This window comes from Canis lupus, chromosome 15 (assembly GCF_011100685.1).
Source record: "Canis lupus familiaris isolate Mischka breed German Shepherd chromosome 15, alternate assembly UU_Cfam_GSD_1.0, whole genome shotgun sequence".
In the NCBI taxonomy this organism is placed as follows: domain Eukaryota; kingdom Metazoa; phylum Chordata; class Mammalia; order Carnivora; family Canidae; genus Canis; species Canis lupus.
This window is the reverse complement of record NC_049236.1, coordinates 55,794,560-55,812,019: the sequence shown is the minus strand read 5'-3', so window position 1 is coordinate 55,812,019 and position 17,460 is coordinate 55,794,560. Positions and strand designations below refer to the sequence as shown.

The window sequence follows — 17,460 nt, the reverse complement described above, 5'->3', positions numbered from 1 at the left end:
CCCTGGGTGGCGCAGCGGTTTAGCTCCTGCCTTTGGCCCAGGGCGCGATCCTGGAGACCCGGGATCTAATCCCACATCGGGCTCCCGGTGCATGGAGCCTGCTTCTCCCTCTGCCTGTGTCTCTGCCTCTCTCTCTCTCTGTGTGTGACTATCATAAATAAATAAAAAAATTAAAAAAATATATATGATAGATGTACTTATATATTTTGATATATTTTGTGTCTTTTCAACCATTCACTAAATGAGTACTTATAAAGTGAGATATCTACTGTCAAGTACTATTTTATTCTTTTCTATAGAATCAAAACCAATGTTTTCCATATATAATCTCTGAACTCCTATTTATCATTTGTCACACCCCTATGTTATATGTATGGATATAACAGCTTTAAAAAAATCTCGTTTATTTTCTCTCCTTCCCCTAGTTGCTAAGTGATCCTAGAGGATCCTACAGAATGTGTGTGCTCCTGCTCCCCATTTTGAGGATCTATCTATATAATGAGAAATTATGAATCGTGTGAAGGCAGAAAAAAAATCTTCTGATTCATCAAATAGTGTAATCATGTACTTTAGTGTTTAAAAGAGCTCTTCTGGGGCGCCTGGGTGGCTCAGTTGGTAAGCATCTGCTTTTGGTTCAGGTCAGTACCTCTGGGTCCTGGAACCAAGTTTCTACATCAGATTCCCTGCTTAGCGGTGAGCCTGCTTTTCCCCTCTCCCTCTTCCTCTTTGTCTCTCTCTCTCTCAAATAAATAAAAAAAAATCTTAAAAAATATATAAAAGAGCTCATCCTGAGTTCTTTGGAAAAGAAGGAATCAATTTAACACAAATAATTTCAAGAAGAGTTGTATTATATAATGAAAGCAAACAACATTTTCTAAGAATAATTTGAAATTGGGTAAAATATACTACGGTACTGAGAATTGATGACTTAATGTTGAAATAAATATTCTTGTCTTGATTCACAGCATATATACCAGTAAAATATTTTAGAATAAAGTTTAATTGATGGATGATAAAACTATTACCTTATGTTGACTTATTTTTTTTTAAATTTTTTTATTTATTTATGATAGTCACACACAGAGAGAGAGAGAGGCAGAGACACAGGCAGAGGGAGAAGCAGGCTCCATGCACCGGGAACCCGATGTGGGATTCGATCCCGGGTCTCCGGGATCGCGCCCTGGGCCAAAAGCAGGCGCCAAACCGCTGCGCCACCCAGGGATCCCTATGTTGACTTTTTAAAAAAGGGTTCACAAAAAAGTTAAAGCTTTGTTCCTTAAAAAGTTCACATTTCTATATGTGTACTAAACCAATGATGGTTTTAATCTCCTGTTCTGAGTTTAAGAAAACACAAACACTATTTACTTGTTTTTATTTATATTAATTTCATAATGTCTTTGGAACTTGTATAATGAGAACATACAATGAAATAATAAGAATAAAGGATTAAAAACAGGGAACTTGAAAGAATGAGAAAAAAATCAAGAGGAAACAAAAGGTACAGACCCCGAGGACTCATATAATTACTATAATTTCATTTCAATTTTGATCTGAGTTTCACAAGGAAAAAGGCAAACAGTTGGTTAGAAAAGTTTACCATTTAACTGCATTTTTTGTGTGAAACAAAAAAGAAAGAAGAGCCTTTTCTAGCAGTAAATTTTAGAAGCAGCTTTATAAAGTTGGAGTGGGTTGCAAAAGGTCTATGTTTGAAGCCTTTTTAAAGTTACTATTAGTTGGGTATTCTTACAGCCTTCACATTCATATACTCATTGAACAAATCTTTACGGAATACGTACTATAATAAATCAGGCACTGCCCTAGGCATTGGAAGTAGACAAAAATTGCTGCATCAGCTCAGCTTTCGCCTTAATAAGGTGAGCCAGATAATAAGCAATATGCTAGGAAAAAAAAAAAACAAAAATAGAAAAAGGAAGGGATAATGGAGAATGTGTGTGGGTGTGGGTGTAGGTAGGGAAACTGCATTTTTGGAAGGGTAGCCAGGAAAGGCCTCATCCAGAGAGGGACATTTGAGTAAAGACCTGAAAGAGGTGGGGGAGACGGGAGGAAATGGTGGTTAGAGGTCCTGAGGCATATTTGAGGAAGGCAGGGAGGTCACTCGAGCTGGAGCTAAGGTGAGAAGAGAGTGGTGGGAGATGGAGTTGGAGAGGTAATGGAAGATGTCAGTCATCGAGAGGACTTTGGCTTTTTCTCTGAGGAAAACCAAGAGCCACTAAAGTATTTTGATCACAGGAGGTGCACTAGTTATCTACTTCTGCACAGCAAGTTCTCCTGGCTTAAGAACACCATGTATTATCTCTTACAGTCTCTGTGAGTCAAAAATTCAGGAGCACCTTGGGCAGACTCCCACTGATTCCCTCATAAAGTTGCAGTCAGATGTTGGCTGAGGTTCCAGTTAAGATCTAAAGATGTGATTGGGCCTAGAAGCTCTACATCCAAGTTGCCTTACTCACACGACTGTCAAGTTGGGTCTAGCTGAAGACCTCAGTTCCTCTTCACACGGGCTTTGCCATGGGACTGCTTGAATGTTCTCATGACATGGTGCAGCTTTTCCCAGGGTGAGAAATTAAAAAAGGTAGAAGTGTCATTGTCCTTTATGAAGTAGTTTCTGAAGTCACACACCATTGCTTCTGCAGTATTCTATGGGTCACAGGGTTCATCCCGCATTCCATCAGAGAAAAGCTTTCATAATGGCACGGATACCAGGAGTGGGGGATCACTGGGGACTGATTCGGATGGAGACTACCAGGGGAAAAAGGAAGAGAAGTACTGGAACAAAGGCCTTGCCTGGGCATGAGCGGACAGGATCTAGCACGGGAGCAGAGGTTAGCCCTTGTTAGGTACACAGAGAGGTCACTGATACTGAGTATGCAGATGCAATTGCAGGGAGGTGGGAAGAAGTGGTGGGAGTTTGAGCACATTCTCTTCTGTTTTTTTTTTAGTCTCTCCGTGAGATAGAAAACAAGGTCATAGGTCAAGAATGAGGACGGGGAAAGAGGTTTTTGGAGGTTCACATTTAAAGTATTTTAGTATCTCTCAAGAGATGCAGTGGTCCTGTTATATTACTTGCTTCATCATATTAATAAGGAGAAAAACTGTGGCACTTGGGGGGCTCAATGGTTGAGTGTCTGTCTTTGGCTCAGGGCATGATCCTGGGGTCCTGGAATCGAATCCCACATCAGGCTCCCCGCAAGGAGCCTGCTTCTCCCTCTGCCTAGGTCTCTGCCTCTTTCTTTCTGTTTCTTTCATGAATAAATAAATAAAATCTTAAAAAAAATAAGGAGAAAAAAACCCCTCTTTTTGACCATTGTTGTATTCTAAGAGGCACAGCCTGAGTTTTAGCAAAGTGAATGGAAAACAACTCTGCTTGTTTTGTTTCATTTTAAATCTAATTTTTTTTCCTCTTCGGTCTTAAGAAATTTTTATGTTTATAACATGGAAACTTTTAGCTGTAAACATATTTTGATTTGCAATCAGATCACTTTTTTACTTCTGTTTCTGGAACAGGATAAAATACAGATAATTTAGTGTGCTTAAAGGAGACTCTAAAATATAAGACATGGTCTTTTCCTAGCTCAATCAGCCTGAGACCCCGTGGGACAAACCTGTAGACTAAATAAGTCAGGTTTACTGATTCATCAAGATGTGGGGGACTGCACATCGGAGGAATTGAAGAGTGTTTCAGCAAAGGAAGAAAAGAAAAGAGTTAAGGATTTTGCAGAAGAGTGGAGTTTAGTGCAATGGACACACAGTAGTGTTTCGAAGGGCTCAAAGCAAAATACTGCTGAATGTAAAGGAGCCAACATCAGTCCTGGACTGTGAAATGGTCCTTTCTTGGAAAGACTGTTAAAATAGAAGTAAAAAATAAAATAAAATAGAAGTCAAATGCTATATGCAAAGACCCACTATCTGAAGCCCTGCACATGGCCTGGAAATCAAGGCTGCTTCGCTGTGTCACAACTTCGCTCTTATAGACAAGAGTGGGATGTTTTATTCCTACTGAAACAAGAGTGTTTTTCAACAAGAAAACAGTGTTTTCTTTCAAACAAGAGTGTTTCTGATAGTCTATGATTTTAGAGAAGAAGATTTCTCAATAAGAAATCAGTAAATGCTCCAGTAATTGGGTTCTTATGGTATTTTATGGCTACAGATTTGGGAGAAATATTGTTTTCTGATAAATTTGCACTTAGCTTTACCTACAGTTCCAATTCTGGACTGATGAGTGGTAGAGAAGATTTTTGTTTTATTTTACTTTCTTACTTGATAATATTATAACTTCCTAGCTTAAAATATTGATGTACAAGTTGCTGTTTCTTCCTGGGTAATCTTAGTCAAGACACTTAAAGAGTTTGTACATAATTTCAAAAAACCTGTAGTGTAAGGAAGTTGAAAGAAATCCTCATCAGTGTTTGTTTTTCTCATCAGTGTTTGTATATAAAATTAGACTTCTTTTATTTTTAATTCCCAAATTACAATGCCTCCCACACTATGTTTACAAGACCTCAGCATTCAAGTGTCCTGCAATTATATCTGCCAATCTCCAAAGGAAGCCTCCCAGGTGTTCACACTTCAAGTGTGACATCTTCATATTCTTCCTTTCTTGTTCTAGCTCCCCCAGGCTAACAAGCACTACCATCCAAATAATCTAAAAAAAAATCTCCTGTTGTTGTGACTGATGAGTATGTGGCACCATAGCCATGTTCTCACAGCTACAGCTCACCACAGATGCAGAGCATTGTTGGTTCTATAAGGACCTTAGAGGATGTCTCTTCTCATTATGATATCTTCTTGATCTTGGAGCATTCTGTTCATGCTGTCTTTCAGGAAAGCTGCTTCTGTCTTCAATGCCTCATCTCTTACAAGTAATCCTCAAAACTTATAATAAACAAACAAAAAACAATAACGAAATCAAAGAAGTAAGTCAATCAGTAATAATAATAAAAGAAATGGAATCCATATTCTCATAGATCTAGCTCTGATTCTACCTTACGCAAGGACTCATCAAACCACAACACTTGACTTTAGCCTACAGGTCATCACAATTTCATCAAGAACAAAGGGCTTGCCTTAAATTTATATAGTTAAAGGGTTCATCTGTTGATTTTCTAGAAACAAGGGAACGGTTTGTCTAGGTACTTTAAAGTCTACATCTTTAGAAGATCAATAACTTATTATAGTGCCACATTCAATTAAAATTTTTTACTTAATTTTATTCATCGAAAATCTAAAGTCTCTTGACTCCAATCTTAGCCAGGATATCCTTTTGCATAAATAATCTTTAACATGCCCTCCAATGAACATTTGTGGCCTTTTATACCTTGCTAGTTGGCATGACCATGTGATTTTTCTTAATAATGTTTCAGAGGGTGAATGTCAACATAATACTTATGGTGGAATGACACAGGAGAAAGGTCATTGGAGGTTTTGATGAGAATCACAGAAAGGAAAAAAAATACATGATCTCATTTATATATGGAATCTAAAAAGGTCAAACTCAGAGAATCAGAGAAGCACAGTATAGAATGGTAGTTGCCAGAGCCTGGGGGGCAAGGAAAGTGGGGAAATGTTGGTCAAAGGGTACAAACTTTCAGTTGCAAGATGAGTCAGTTCTGGGGATGTAATGTGAAGTGTGATGACTACTTAATAATACTGTATTGTAAATTTGAGATTTGCTGAGAGAGATCGTAAGCATTCCACACCACACACACTCACAAAAGGTAACTGTATGTATGATGATGGATATGTTATAGCTTGATTGTGTTAATTGTTTCACACGGTCTACGTATATCAAATCATCATATTGTAACCTTAAATATATACAATTTTTATTTGTCAATTATACCTCAATAAAGCTGAAAAAACATAATAAAAAGAATACATGAAGGTGAAAAACTTAACACAGGCAACAAATCCAATACGAGCATAAAATGTAGTTCCTTTAAGTTTTGTCTTCACTAGCTTTGATTTTTCTCTCCACTGCTGGTAAGAAGGGAGGTTCACATTTAAAGTATTTTAGTATCTCTCAAGAGATGCAGTGGTCCTGCATTAACTTTAATTTAAAGCTTAGTCTAATCTGTTCACTTAAACAGAAGCTTTATCTAATACTCAGTCTCTCTCAGCAAATAAAAGCCATATAAATAGTGCTCAGTTTTTGAAATAACCTCCCCACACCTGATTTTTTCTCTCCCTTATGGTGTCCCTGTGTATGGGGGGAGAGTGTGGCTTATGGGACATCATGAACATGGAAGAGTCAGAGTCCTGAGATGTTACATCTTATGCATCCTTTGGTTTCCGGGACTGTGTCCCATTTCATTTTAGTCTTTTCTGCTGGCATCCTTGACTAAAGTGTAACTTTTGCCTTTTGCTTCCATCACTTAAGGGAAACTGTCAAAATCACCAGTGGCAGCCGCTTTGCTAAATCCAACAATTACTTCTCTGTCATTATTTATGTTACCCTTCAGCAGGATCTGTCACAGCTGATTTTCCCCTTCTTTTTGATGTTTTTCATTGATGTGGCTTCCAGAACATCACATTCTCCTTGTTTTTCTCCTATCATCAGAAGGCTCCTTCATCAATCTGCTTGGATGGTTTCTCATTTCATCCCTTTTAATATTGGAGTGCCCCGATTGCTCTTCTGAAATCCAGTAGCATATTTTGGATAGCTTACCTGACATCATCACCTAAATGTCTGAAAGAAAACTCAAACTTACCCGAACCCTGCCCTCCTCATAATCTTCCCTTTCTCAGTTAATGGCAACCTCATTACTCCAGTTGTTCAGATCAAAAATCTTGGGATCTTGAGGCTCTGCTTGTCCATGACTTTGTCTCTCACCCAATAGGGGAGAGACATAGATCAGGATTTTTTGCTCTTGAGGTCTTGCCCCTAGGATTCCAAACCCTTTCTCTTCTCTTCTCTTCTCTTCTCTTCTCTTCTCTTCTCTTCTCTTCCAGTGTCACTCTTCTAGAGCACATAACCATCTTAAATTGTGCGTGATTGTTTTGAAAACTGGAGTTCTAGGTGATCTTAGGGATAAAATTATATATATAGGTTACAGTTAAGTTTGCAGTTTATAGTCCGAGGTGACACATATTGTACCCGATATTGTGCTGATAGTTTTAACAGGTCACATTTCCTTGGCCTTCTTTTGGCCCTACACTGGGCCTCAAATTCAACATGTTTAAAACATCACCCTTCCAGTAAAGGACATTGATAGCTATGTTTGCCCTTGGAATAGTACTTCCATTCTTCTTGGACTGTCCCTGTGCTTCCTCCTTGAGCTTCCTTGAATGCTGCTATTTTCTTACCTGAGTCTACCTCACTGGCCTCATTTGATTGGTTCAGGGAGGTAAACCCGGCCCATACCAAGCCAACCACAGTATTTCAAAACCCTGGTTACAAGTGATTGATTTATTATTTTATGATCCTAAGTGGGTCAATTAGAATCCTTTCTAGAATTTTTGAACTCGGAAGCACAGAGTAAAAGGCAGAGAGTAAAACTGTCTTTTACTCTTTGTGCTTCTGAGTTCAAAAATAGGGATAAAACCTTGTTTAAAAATAGAGATAGAACCAAGTTCAAAAATAGAGATAAAACCTATGAAAAGTAAAACTAGGGAGCTGTTGTGGCCACATTTCCAACAATGTAAAGAAAGTGGTCTGTAGTGAGAATGAAACCAATGCCCAGAGAGGCACAGGTGAAAGGTAGAGGACTAGTGATATTTCAGTCCCTAGATCTAGTTTTCCTGAGGCCCGGTTGTATCTCTAGGCTTTTGGAGGTATTAATGGAGAATCTTATGCTTTATATTACAGAGACCCAAGGCTAAGTAGCTCAGGGGAGAAAAAAGGAATTTGTTTTCTTATATGGTTGGGAAAGAGATTACAGTACTAACATGATCAGTGAAATAACTGCATTATACAGGCCTCTATTTATGCCTGGAACTGACACTTCAGAACCACTGGATCTCTTTATATCCATCTCTCATCTCTGCTTGCCTCAGCGTTTGAGTTGGTCTCAACTGAACTTCATGCAATTAGGCTTTTTCTAGGTTGCTGAGGAAGAGACTTGCAAGCTGCTCCAGTCTTTCATCCTTCCTAAATGGTAAACCCAAAGATAGAAGCTCTAGAGGAAGGTCTCTGCTATTTTAACAAAAAATCTCATGAGGGCTCAGCTCTCAGCCAATTCAGATTGGCTCAGCTCATGTCTTACGACCACCTCTGAGCTAATGACTATGGCCAAAAGCACAGGGTGCTCTGATTGGCTAGACCCAGCTCATATACTACTTCCATGGGCGTGGGTAGGTCAGACACAGCTGTACTCAAAACAGGAAAACCCTTATTATAAGGGATATTAAAATTTGTTTTAAGAAGGCAACACCATAGCTATCACAGTTTACTACATTATTGTTAGTTTAATCCTTTCTAGATTCCCTTAGATCTAAGGAATCCCTTAGATTCCAGCAAGAAAAGCCATTTCCTCCTCTAATCCATTTGAGTTATTTTTTCTCATTTGCAATCAGGAGTCCTGATGAATACACACTTTCTCATCTTGCTTTTTCTTCTTAGGTGCCTATTTCCCTGAATGAAAGTGTTTGCTGGACATGTGGGGATCCTCTTCAATTTCTGCCTTTCTCCCTCTCCATACCCAATTAAATATCCTATGTGAGTTCTAACTATAAAATATTTCTAAAACCTACCTCATTATCCCATCCCTATTGTCACAGCCGTTGTTCAGGCCTTTGTCATCATCTGCTTCATTTGCTCCCTTAATTAGTTTTCTTACTTTTAGTCTTGTTTCTTCCCATTCTGTCTTTCACTTTATTGTGCAAGTAAAATGGTGTCATTTCCCTGAATAAAATTTTCTCTTGGCACTCATTGCCAATAAGCTAAAAGCTTCCTGGTGTTGTGTACAGGAGCTTTTGTGTAGTGTTGCTAAGGTCCCGTGGTGTCCACGTCTCAGCATCAGTTCTTACCTGTGTATCACATTTACTTGGCTGCCATATTACCTTTGTCCTATTCCTTTCAGGTATTGCTTGCTGCCCTGGTCCTAAACTCCAATCTCATAATTGTCTTTTATTTGGTCTTGGGATGCCTTGATAACCTAACTCTTCCTGCCTTTATTATTTACCAGATTCTCAAACCTAGTATTATGCATAAATCTGCTTTTAAGAAGTACATAGATCTTTACCCAACCCAGATACATCGCATTAGAAATACTTTTTAAAATGCTTTTTAGAGACTCAGAAGCAGATAGTTTGGAGAAGCACTCACTTGGCAAACGCTATGCTTGAATCTCTCTACTGCCCACTATTGAAGTCCTCTGGTTCCTCTTTTCTACTTTGACTGGATTCCTCTACCTGAGGAATCCTATTCCTGAGGCTTCTGATTGGCTGAACTGTCCTGGAAGTCACTTCAGGTTTACATCCTGGTCATCTCTGCCCTGCACCCTTGTGCCATCAACTAGGAATCAGCTATTTCAGCCATTGGCCTCTCCTATAGTTATGTAGCCCCTTCATTATTGAACATTCTTGGATTTATTGTGTCTATTCTTGCTTTACCATCTATACTTCAACCTCTAGTTCAAGTGTAAATTAGTTTTCCCAACTAGTTTGGCTATGTCTCCCATCATAAATTCTCCTCCTCATTTTAGAGCCCTGAATTACCATTGCTCGATATTCACTAGTACTTTAAAATTATTGTAATGGTTCCAATTAGTGCTGTGCTTTAGCTGAGGGCAAGTTGTGTACATCTTTTCCAAATTCCATATTCAATAAAATTGTGTTGTTTGAAATTGGCTGTGGTGAGATTATATACATCACAGAAATCGGCAAATACTCAGAACCTGCTACACCCCCCCCACCCCTGAAGGACTGGTAAATGTTACCTGCATACCACTATTTCCAGTGGAAAACCAAGCTGTGGGAGTCTTGGTAACAACCTGGAGCACCTGGTATAACCCTTGTAGGTAAAAAAATGTGTATTAGTATAGACTAATAGCATCTGGGAGCAAAAGTGGACTGAGCCTGGACAGTTAGTAAGTTAAAAAGGAGAGAAGTAAGCTTCTAATCCTGTTCCAAATCCATTCCACTACTTCACTAATCCATTTCAGTTAATGGCCACAACATTCACAAGAACCTTGCACAAGCTATTTAAGCAACGTGTGTAGCAAGTCCCTCATCTATAAAATGGGAATGCTAATAGCATCTATCTCATAGGGTTATGAGGATTCAGTGAGCTGCGGATTGGCAAAGAACTTAGGACAATGCCTGGAACAATCATGATTTCCTGAAACAGTATATAAGTATTTAAATAATTGTGCAGGTCAAAACCCATAGAAACAGCCTTGCCTCCATTCTTTCTCTCATACTTATATCCAAACTGTCAGGAAATTCTCTCAGCTTGACTACATATATCTCAATCTGACCTCATCTTATTATCTCTACTGTGACTGATGTGGGAAATAAAGGCAAAAAAAAATTAAATTTCCTTACTACCTACAGTCCATTGAAAAGTCCTTGAAACAGGCAGAGTGACCTTCCTCTAGCAACTCAGCTGCCTCAATGTTACTACTTTGCTAAGAGCAAGAGGCAATGATAGCTTAACCTCCAGGATCCTGGAAGTCTACTTGAACATATACAAATTCCTTTGGGAACTTTCTTTATCTCTAAACCCCAAGACACATGTTGGCAATTATCTCCCAAGCATATGGCCCACCAGTAGACGTCCTGAAGAGTCTCATGATTGGGTTTTTACTAAAGAGTAATAAATGGCTTTTTCCTAACGATAGCTAGGCCCCTCAGAATCCTGGAAACCTTGTTTCCAAAATACCTGGGAAGCTTACACTATCCCTAACCTCTTCCCAACTTGAATGTATATAATGGGCCCTCCTCATGACCCCAGTGCATCCTTTTCTGCCCACAGATTCTGTCCCCATGCTTTAATAAAACCACCTTTTTGTACCAGAGACATCTCAAGAATTTTTTCTTGGCCATTGGCTTCAAACCCTAACATCCTTCTTTCATTATGACTGCCTTGGATCAAGCCTACATCATCTCAATCTGAATTACTTTGATGGCCTACAGATGGTTTTCTGGCTTTCACTCTTGTGCCCCTACCAACCCCCCAGACTATTCCTAAAATAACAATCAGAGTGATTCTTTTCCATCATTTTTAGACCATGTTCACTTTTTAGCTAAAAACTTTCCAGTGGTTCCCCATTTCCTTAGGAGTAATAGCCAAAGTCTTTACAATGGCTCCCAGGTCCTTGGCCCTACTCTAAGCTGCCCTCTGACATCTCCTTCTGTGACATTCCCTCACTTAATCCTGTCTAGTCTTTCTAGCCATTCTTTAATGGACTAAGAGAGGAGAGTATAGTAGGGCTATGAATAAGAATGGATGAGAAAGCAAGAATGGACATTGTGAATGAAGTGGAGGCAGGTGTGGAGGGTTGAGTTTAAGTAGTACAGGGCAAAAAAGAGTCAGTAGAGTAGGAGCAGGTCAGGAATTTTGTCCAAAGCAAATCAAGTAAGAACAGGATCTGTACCCAGCCACTTGGAAATGGGCCTAATATGAAGGAGCCAAGAAAACAGCCCCAACTAATACCCTGCAGAGAAACTGGAAAACTTGAATGCCCTGGAGTCCTAGGTAGAAACAGGCCAAGTGTGGGCTGGCTTTTTTGTAGAAGTATTCAGTGTGAGAAAGCCTATGCATGTCTGGACAAAAAAATATTTCCATACCTGGTGGTATGTAGAACACATTCCACTAATAATATTGACCTGCCTCTTTTCTAGAAAAATGATGGGAACTGAATGTTTTTTGGGAGCAGCTGGAATGGGGCTAGGATGAGGGCAAGGGTTAACACAGCAAAGAACAAAACTGTGGCCAAGAGAACAATTGGGAGAATCAGCCTTGATCTAGCTCATAGACAGGTTTCCTTTTTTTTTTTTTTTTTTTGCAGATAGAGAAGGCATAGACCAAGAGCAGACAATACTGAGTGCCATCTTTAAAATATCATCTTGGTAGAGCCAGGATTGTAAACCAAACAAGCATATGGTTAAAAATAAAACAAATTAAAAAAACAAGTCTTTTGCTTCTCCAATTTAAAAGCATTGCACTAAGAAAAAGATCCCAGAAAGGAATCCATTGGAATCCTACAACAGAATTGGGGTGGGATCCTGACTATTGTCTTACAGCCTGGCTTCATCCCCTGATTCTTATTTTCTGGTGCTTCTTTTAGTCTATGGACCCCATTTCAATACCATTCATGTATCTTTTTTGCTGTATTTCTCCTTCATGTGCTCATTGTTATCTCTTTGTTTCTAAGGTTTGTTACCCCTTACAGTCAGCTGGCTATGCCTCGTCTACTCACTACCCACTTTGCTTGGGTCTCTTTGCTTTAGGTGCTGTTGATACCATTTGATCTAGTATTTTAATTTTTCTCTTGCTGCCCTGTTGTTGCCTGTATATACCGACCGCATCCTGGTTTCTTGCATTCCATATCCTTGGGTTAACCCAGATTACCCTGATACATATCCATAGAGATAGACTGTGTCAACATCTCACGGCAGGATAGAAAATTCCATCATACCACATCTGTCCACCAAATAAAAGATTCTGGAGTGCTGACAAGGTCCAAGCTTGGTTTTACACTATGAAAATCGGGTCCAGCTGAGAATTTAGGACCTGGTGATGAACTGTGTGTGCTCATATGCAGTCGATGCTGTTGGTTTCCCATATAGTTTCCCACTAGCCAGTGTATCCTTCCCCTAGGTGCTGAGAGTACAGAAGCTAAGGCTTAGATCTACCACTATTTCAGAGAATCACTCTTGGGTGTTGGGAGCTGTCTCAGCCAGAGATACTTGGGAAATTATTCCTCTCTTTCCCAATCAGTCTACCTGCATTTGATTCCAAACCTCACCTTTGGTGTAGGATGGAGGTGGAGAGGAAGCATCCTATGTAATCACTGTACATGGTTCTCTGAGAAAGGTTAGGTGTCTGACTTTGTGCTGAATGGAATGAGTGGTGCCAATTAAAATGGTCTTGCTTCCCATCTTAAAATAAAATTCACCTTGTGGCTTGTTTTTTTTTTTTTTTTTTTTTTAGTCATTTCAAACTTGAAAACCTTCCTCCAGCTGTGATTAGGGGATTATTTCCAGATGAGAGCTCTGATACATCTCTTGGACAAGCTATCAAGCTCATACTTCATCGGGTATGCCTTACCCCAATAATGACTTGTATCTTTTGAGGTATGATAGCTCCAGACTTATAAAATACAGGTAGGAGGTAGTATGTTAGCCCCTCACATCAAATTGCATTGATGTGAGGCTCTAGAGAGAGGTATTGGATTCTGTTTCCATGGAAACTGGTTCACTGCTCAAGGGGAAAACAGGACAGGAATTGAAGTCTGTGTTAATAGCAGCTCTAAAAATAATCAGTAATGTGTTGAAACAAAGTGAAACACCCAGGAAGGAATAGTAAAAATTATAACCACGCAGGGTGGGATGGAACAATACAGTGTTGTGCAAATATTATTACAACTACAATATACTTTAGGAATTATGGAATGGTTGATGACAAATACATTTCTGAGGAGAAACAGTTATTTCACTTGTTCATTCATTCAGATGACTATTGAGTACTCATTATATGTCAGCTCTGAGGTAGGGCCTGAAGATACAGAGATATGTCAGGATTGTCTCTATCTTCCAGGCTGTCATGGCTTTATAAGACAATGGAAAAAAAATCCACTACAGTTATAATGGATGTTTTGTTTGTCTACCTAACGCCATTTTGTTTTGCACTGTGCAGCAGCCAGGAGATAAGGATTTGTGTGGGATGGATATCACCACATCCGGCTCCAGAGGCAATTCAGAGTCACTTACAACAGTGATTATTTCAGCAATAAGCACATAACCAAGGTGTAAAACTATATGACACTCTTTTATCTATAGTGACTGCCTTCTGCGCAGAGCTGAGAAATCTTGTTTGATGGCTGTGAGATGCTTGTAATCTTTTTTTAATTTAATTTATTTTTTTTTACCTAGATGTGAAAGAGGGATCATGCAGAGTCTGTTGCTTCTTCAAGAAGCCACCTTGTGATCAGAAGGAAAGTCAGCCAAGATACAGCTGAAAGGACCACAGAGAAACTTAGCCAGACATGACTGAACTGGGTGGAAGCCACTCTGCCTCTGGATGTTGGAGTGAAACCAGCCAATAATATTTCTTTTTGTGGAAACTTGAGTAGGATTTCTGTTTTTTTTTTTTTGTTTTTTTTTTTTTTTTAATGTTGTTGTTGTTGTTGTTGTTGCCTGAACCCAAGAAGAGCCTCCAACTAATTTCAAATGAAAATACCATTGGGATGAGTGGAAATAACGGCAATAAGTAGAGGGAATTATTGGATGTACAGAGGAAGAATAAATCAAGGGAAGAAGAGGAGGTAACAACTGACTTAATCTTGGGAAAATGAGTGCAAGACAATCAAGTTTCCTGTACTGTGAAGTAGAGAGTTCAATTTTTTTCTGTCAGCATAGTGCCTGAGTGTAAAACTCTCTTACTGGCAAAATGGGTGTCTCTTAACCCAGGCTTCTATGGAGATGTAGCATGAACCCAAAGAAGCTTCAGCTCAAGTGCCCTTCACTTACACTTGCCCCTTTGGGCCTGGGATCATATAGCAGCCCCCCAGCTGCACATTAGCATTCTGGCTGCCCCAACCTAAAGGTCATTCTCTAAAACCTGGTGGTGTCTCTGGGCTGTGGGCAGGGTGAGGGTGGGCTGATGGCACCATTGCACTATTTCTACATTTTTCTGGCTTCTAGTTAAGAAGCCCTAGTAAACCCCATCAGGTACCTGGACCTTATATTTGACCTCAGTGATAATGGTAGGAACTTCTTTCTGTTCTCATCTCTGCCTTGAACACTATGGCTCTCTAGAACAGCATGTCTGCACCCTGAAAGAGAAAATAGGCGAAGTATGGCTGAGCTAGACCAGCTGCTCCAGAAGCCACGTGTGTGCATGCAAGTGTGCATGTGTGTGTAAATTATTCCACAAGGTATACATATACAAAATCATCACATCTTATACTTCAGGTATGTACAATTTTGTCAGTTATACCCCACATAGCTGGAGAAAAAGGCGCTAAAAAATCAGAAATTGTATGAGTCACAAAATAATTGCTAAGGTGAAGGTAAAAGAACAGGAGTTTTATGGTCTTAGATTCAGTGCACAAGTGTTATTAAAAAACCGTAGCACTCGGGTGCCTGTGTGGCTGTCAGTTAAGCGTCTGCCTTTGGCTCAGGTCATGATCCTGGGGCCCTGGGATCGAGCCCCATATCCGGCTCCCTGCTCAGCTTACCCCTCTCCCTCGGCCCTGCTTATCATGCTCTGTCTCTGTCTCAAATGATTAAATAAAATCTAAGCAAAACAAAACAAAACAGTGACACCAACAACAAACTAGATACGAAAAATACTCTGCAATTGAAAGTTCCATAATCTGAATTTCTGTCCCTGCTCTACCTCTACCATGAAGCAGCCTGAGCAAGTGATTTACCGAGAGTTACTTTTTTACATTGTCAGTCTGTTTGGCAATACGGAAGTCAGCAAGAAAGATTTAAAAATAATTTAGTTAAGAAAACATAATTTTAAAATGATAGAATGATCTGTATCTTTGAATAATGCTGCTGACATATAAAGTAAAGAGGAGAGAGAAACTTGTACCGTGAAAACATCACCTAATCTGAATTCAAGAATTCTGATTCCGTCTGTGCATTATCATGCCTTTCTTGGGTCATTTGTTTATACAGTTGTTGATCTGCTTCCTCTCTAAAATCAGGGTGTTAACGTCAGTTTATCTCTCAGACCTCTCCCAGTTCTAAGATTCCACTGTAAAATACAACTATGCCTCAATTATTCAAACTTTATATTGTTTCCTTTATAAAAATGTTTATAATAATCCTTCCTGAGGTTCATAGTATTTCCTGAATCTGAAAAATCAAGGCTGTTTTTTTTTCTTCAAATACTGCTTTAGTCAGATTCTCTCTCCTTTCTTTCTATACCTCAGATTATTCTTGTTTTAAATCTTTTCTCATAACCATGTCTCGTATATAGTCCTTTCTGGATTTTCTATTCTTTTAACTGTCTTTGCTTCATTTCATATGTTTTCGTTTTTGTTTTTTTTTCTGACCCACCTTTCAGTTTACGAATTCTCAGCTGCATCTATTTTGGTTTTTAGTAAGTTGACTATGAGGTGTTTATTGGTAGTTTTCTTTCACATATCTTTTCTCGATCTCTGTGAGTTTTTTTTTTTTTTTTGGAACTTTGAATTGATGTCTTTTGCCAGTTTGAAAATTCTCTGTCATTATCTTTTCCAGTATTGTTTCTGCCATATTGTCTTTCTCTCTTCTTCTGGACATCCAGTTGTACATTAGATCTTTGAGCTGTGTCCAATGTGTCTCTTAAACACTCAGTTTTTATTTTTCTCCATTTTACTGTCTGACACTTAGTTTTTATATTCCCTAGAGACCTGTTTCTGGTTTACAAACCTTGCATTTACTGTGTCCAATCTGCTTTAGAAACCCAAATAAATACTTTTTATTGCCTATGTATATATTTTTTATTTTTCATATTAAGAATGTCCATTTGATTCCTTTTTATAGGTCCCAATTTCCTACAAGTGAGATTTTCTCACTTCTCATCTTTTTTGTTCACCTTTGCTTTTTTAACTTTTATACTATTATATACTAATCTTAGTGTTTTAAAGCCTGAGTCACCTGTGGATTCTTTCTCTCTCTCTTTTTTTAAGAAAAATCATTGTCTCTATTTTATAGGTCAGGAAAATAAGATATTTTATGGAAAATGAAATCCATTTAATGGTGTGTAATACAGTTACAGGTCTTGAAGTAGAATTTGGTGTCTTAACCATCATTTCCCACATTTTAAAAAGATTTCTTTATTTATTTTAGAGAGAGAGACAGACAGACAGACAGGAGGAGCAGATGGAGAGACAGATTCTAAAGCAGACTCCCTGCTGAGCATGGAACCTGATGCGGGGCTTCATCCCATCACCCTGAGATCAAGACCTGAGTCAAAATCAAGACTCGGTCACTTAACTGACTGAGCCACCCCTTTTATTCCCCACATTTAATCAATAAACATTATTACTCTTTGGAGGATTCAAAAAAGTTGCCCTATTAAACATACTGAAAATAAACATTAAACACCGTTAAATGATGAGTAGCTCTAAATCTCTCTAACCTCTTTGCATTCATTAACTAGGACTCCAGAGTAAAAATAATTATGATTTTCTATTTTTTAAAAATATTTTGACTGGATAAAGTTTCCAATTTTGGAAAGAGATAAAAATTAATACCATGTGGTTTTAAACAGAAATATACCTTAATAGTCTTTACAGTATCCACATGACTGTTTAAAGTATAAACACATTTATCCTAAGA

At 38.7% G+C, this 17,460-nt stretch overlaps 1 protein-coding gene and 1 long non-coding RNA gene across 14 annotated transcripts in view; one reads left to right on the top strand and one right to left on the bottom strand.

Annotated features, from left to right (window-relative positions):
• The window catches only part of TMEM144 (transmembrane protein 144), a 77,214-nt gene extending 74,587 nt beyond the window's left edge, over window positions 1–2,627 (bottom strand). For 7 of the 10 annotated variants that reach the window (XR_005370935.1, XR_005370932.1, XR_005370933.1 and 4 more), the window contains exon 1: window positions 2,472–2,623. The gene's annotated coding sequence lies outside the window, so the exon portion shown is untranslated. Of the gene's footprint in view, window positions 1–2,471 lie in introns of all 10 variants that reach the window. The other 3 variants (XM_038559102.1, XM_038559103.1, XM_038559101.1) reach the window with 2 other exon arrangements.
• A 37-nt stretch (window positions 2,628–2,664) lies between these two features.
• LOC111090119 overlaps window positions 2,665–17,460 on the top strand; it is a 30,174-nt gene continuing 15,378 nt past the window's right edge. For 3 of the 4 annotated variants that reach the window (XR_005370938.1, XR_005370937.1, XR_005370936.1), the window contains exons 1-3: window positions 2,665–2,843; window positions 14,056–14,447; window positions 14,941–15,096. This is a non-coding gene — a long non-coding RNA (uncharacterized LOC111090119). Of the gene's footprint in view, window positions 2,844–14,055; window positions 14,448–14,940; window positions 15,097–16,968; window positions 17,018–17,460 lie in introns of those variants that run through there. The other variant, XR_005370939.1, reaches the window with a different exon arrangement.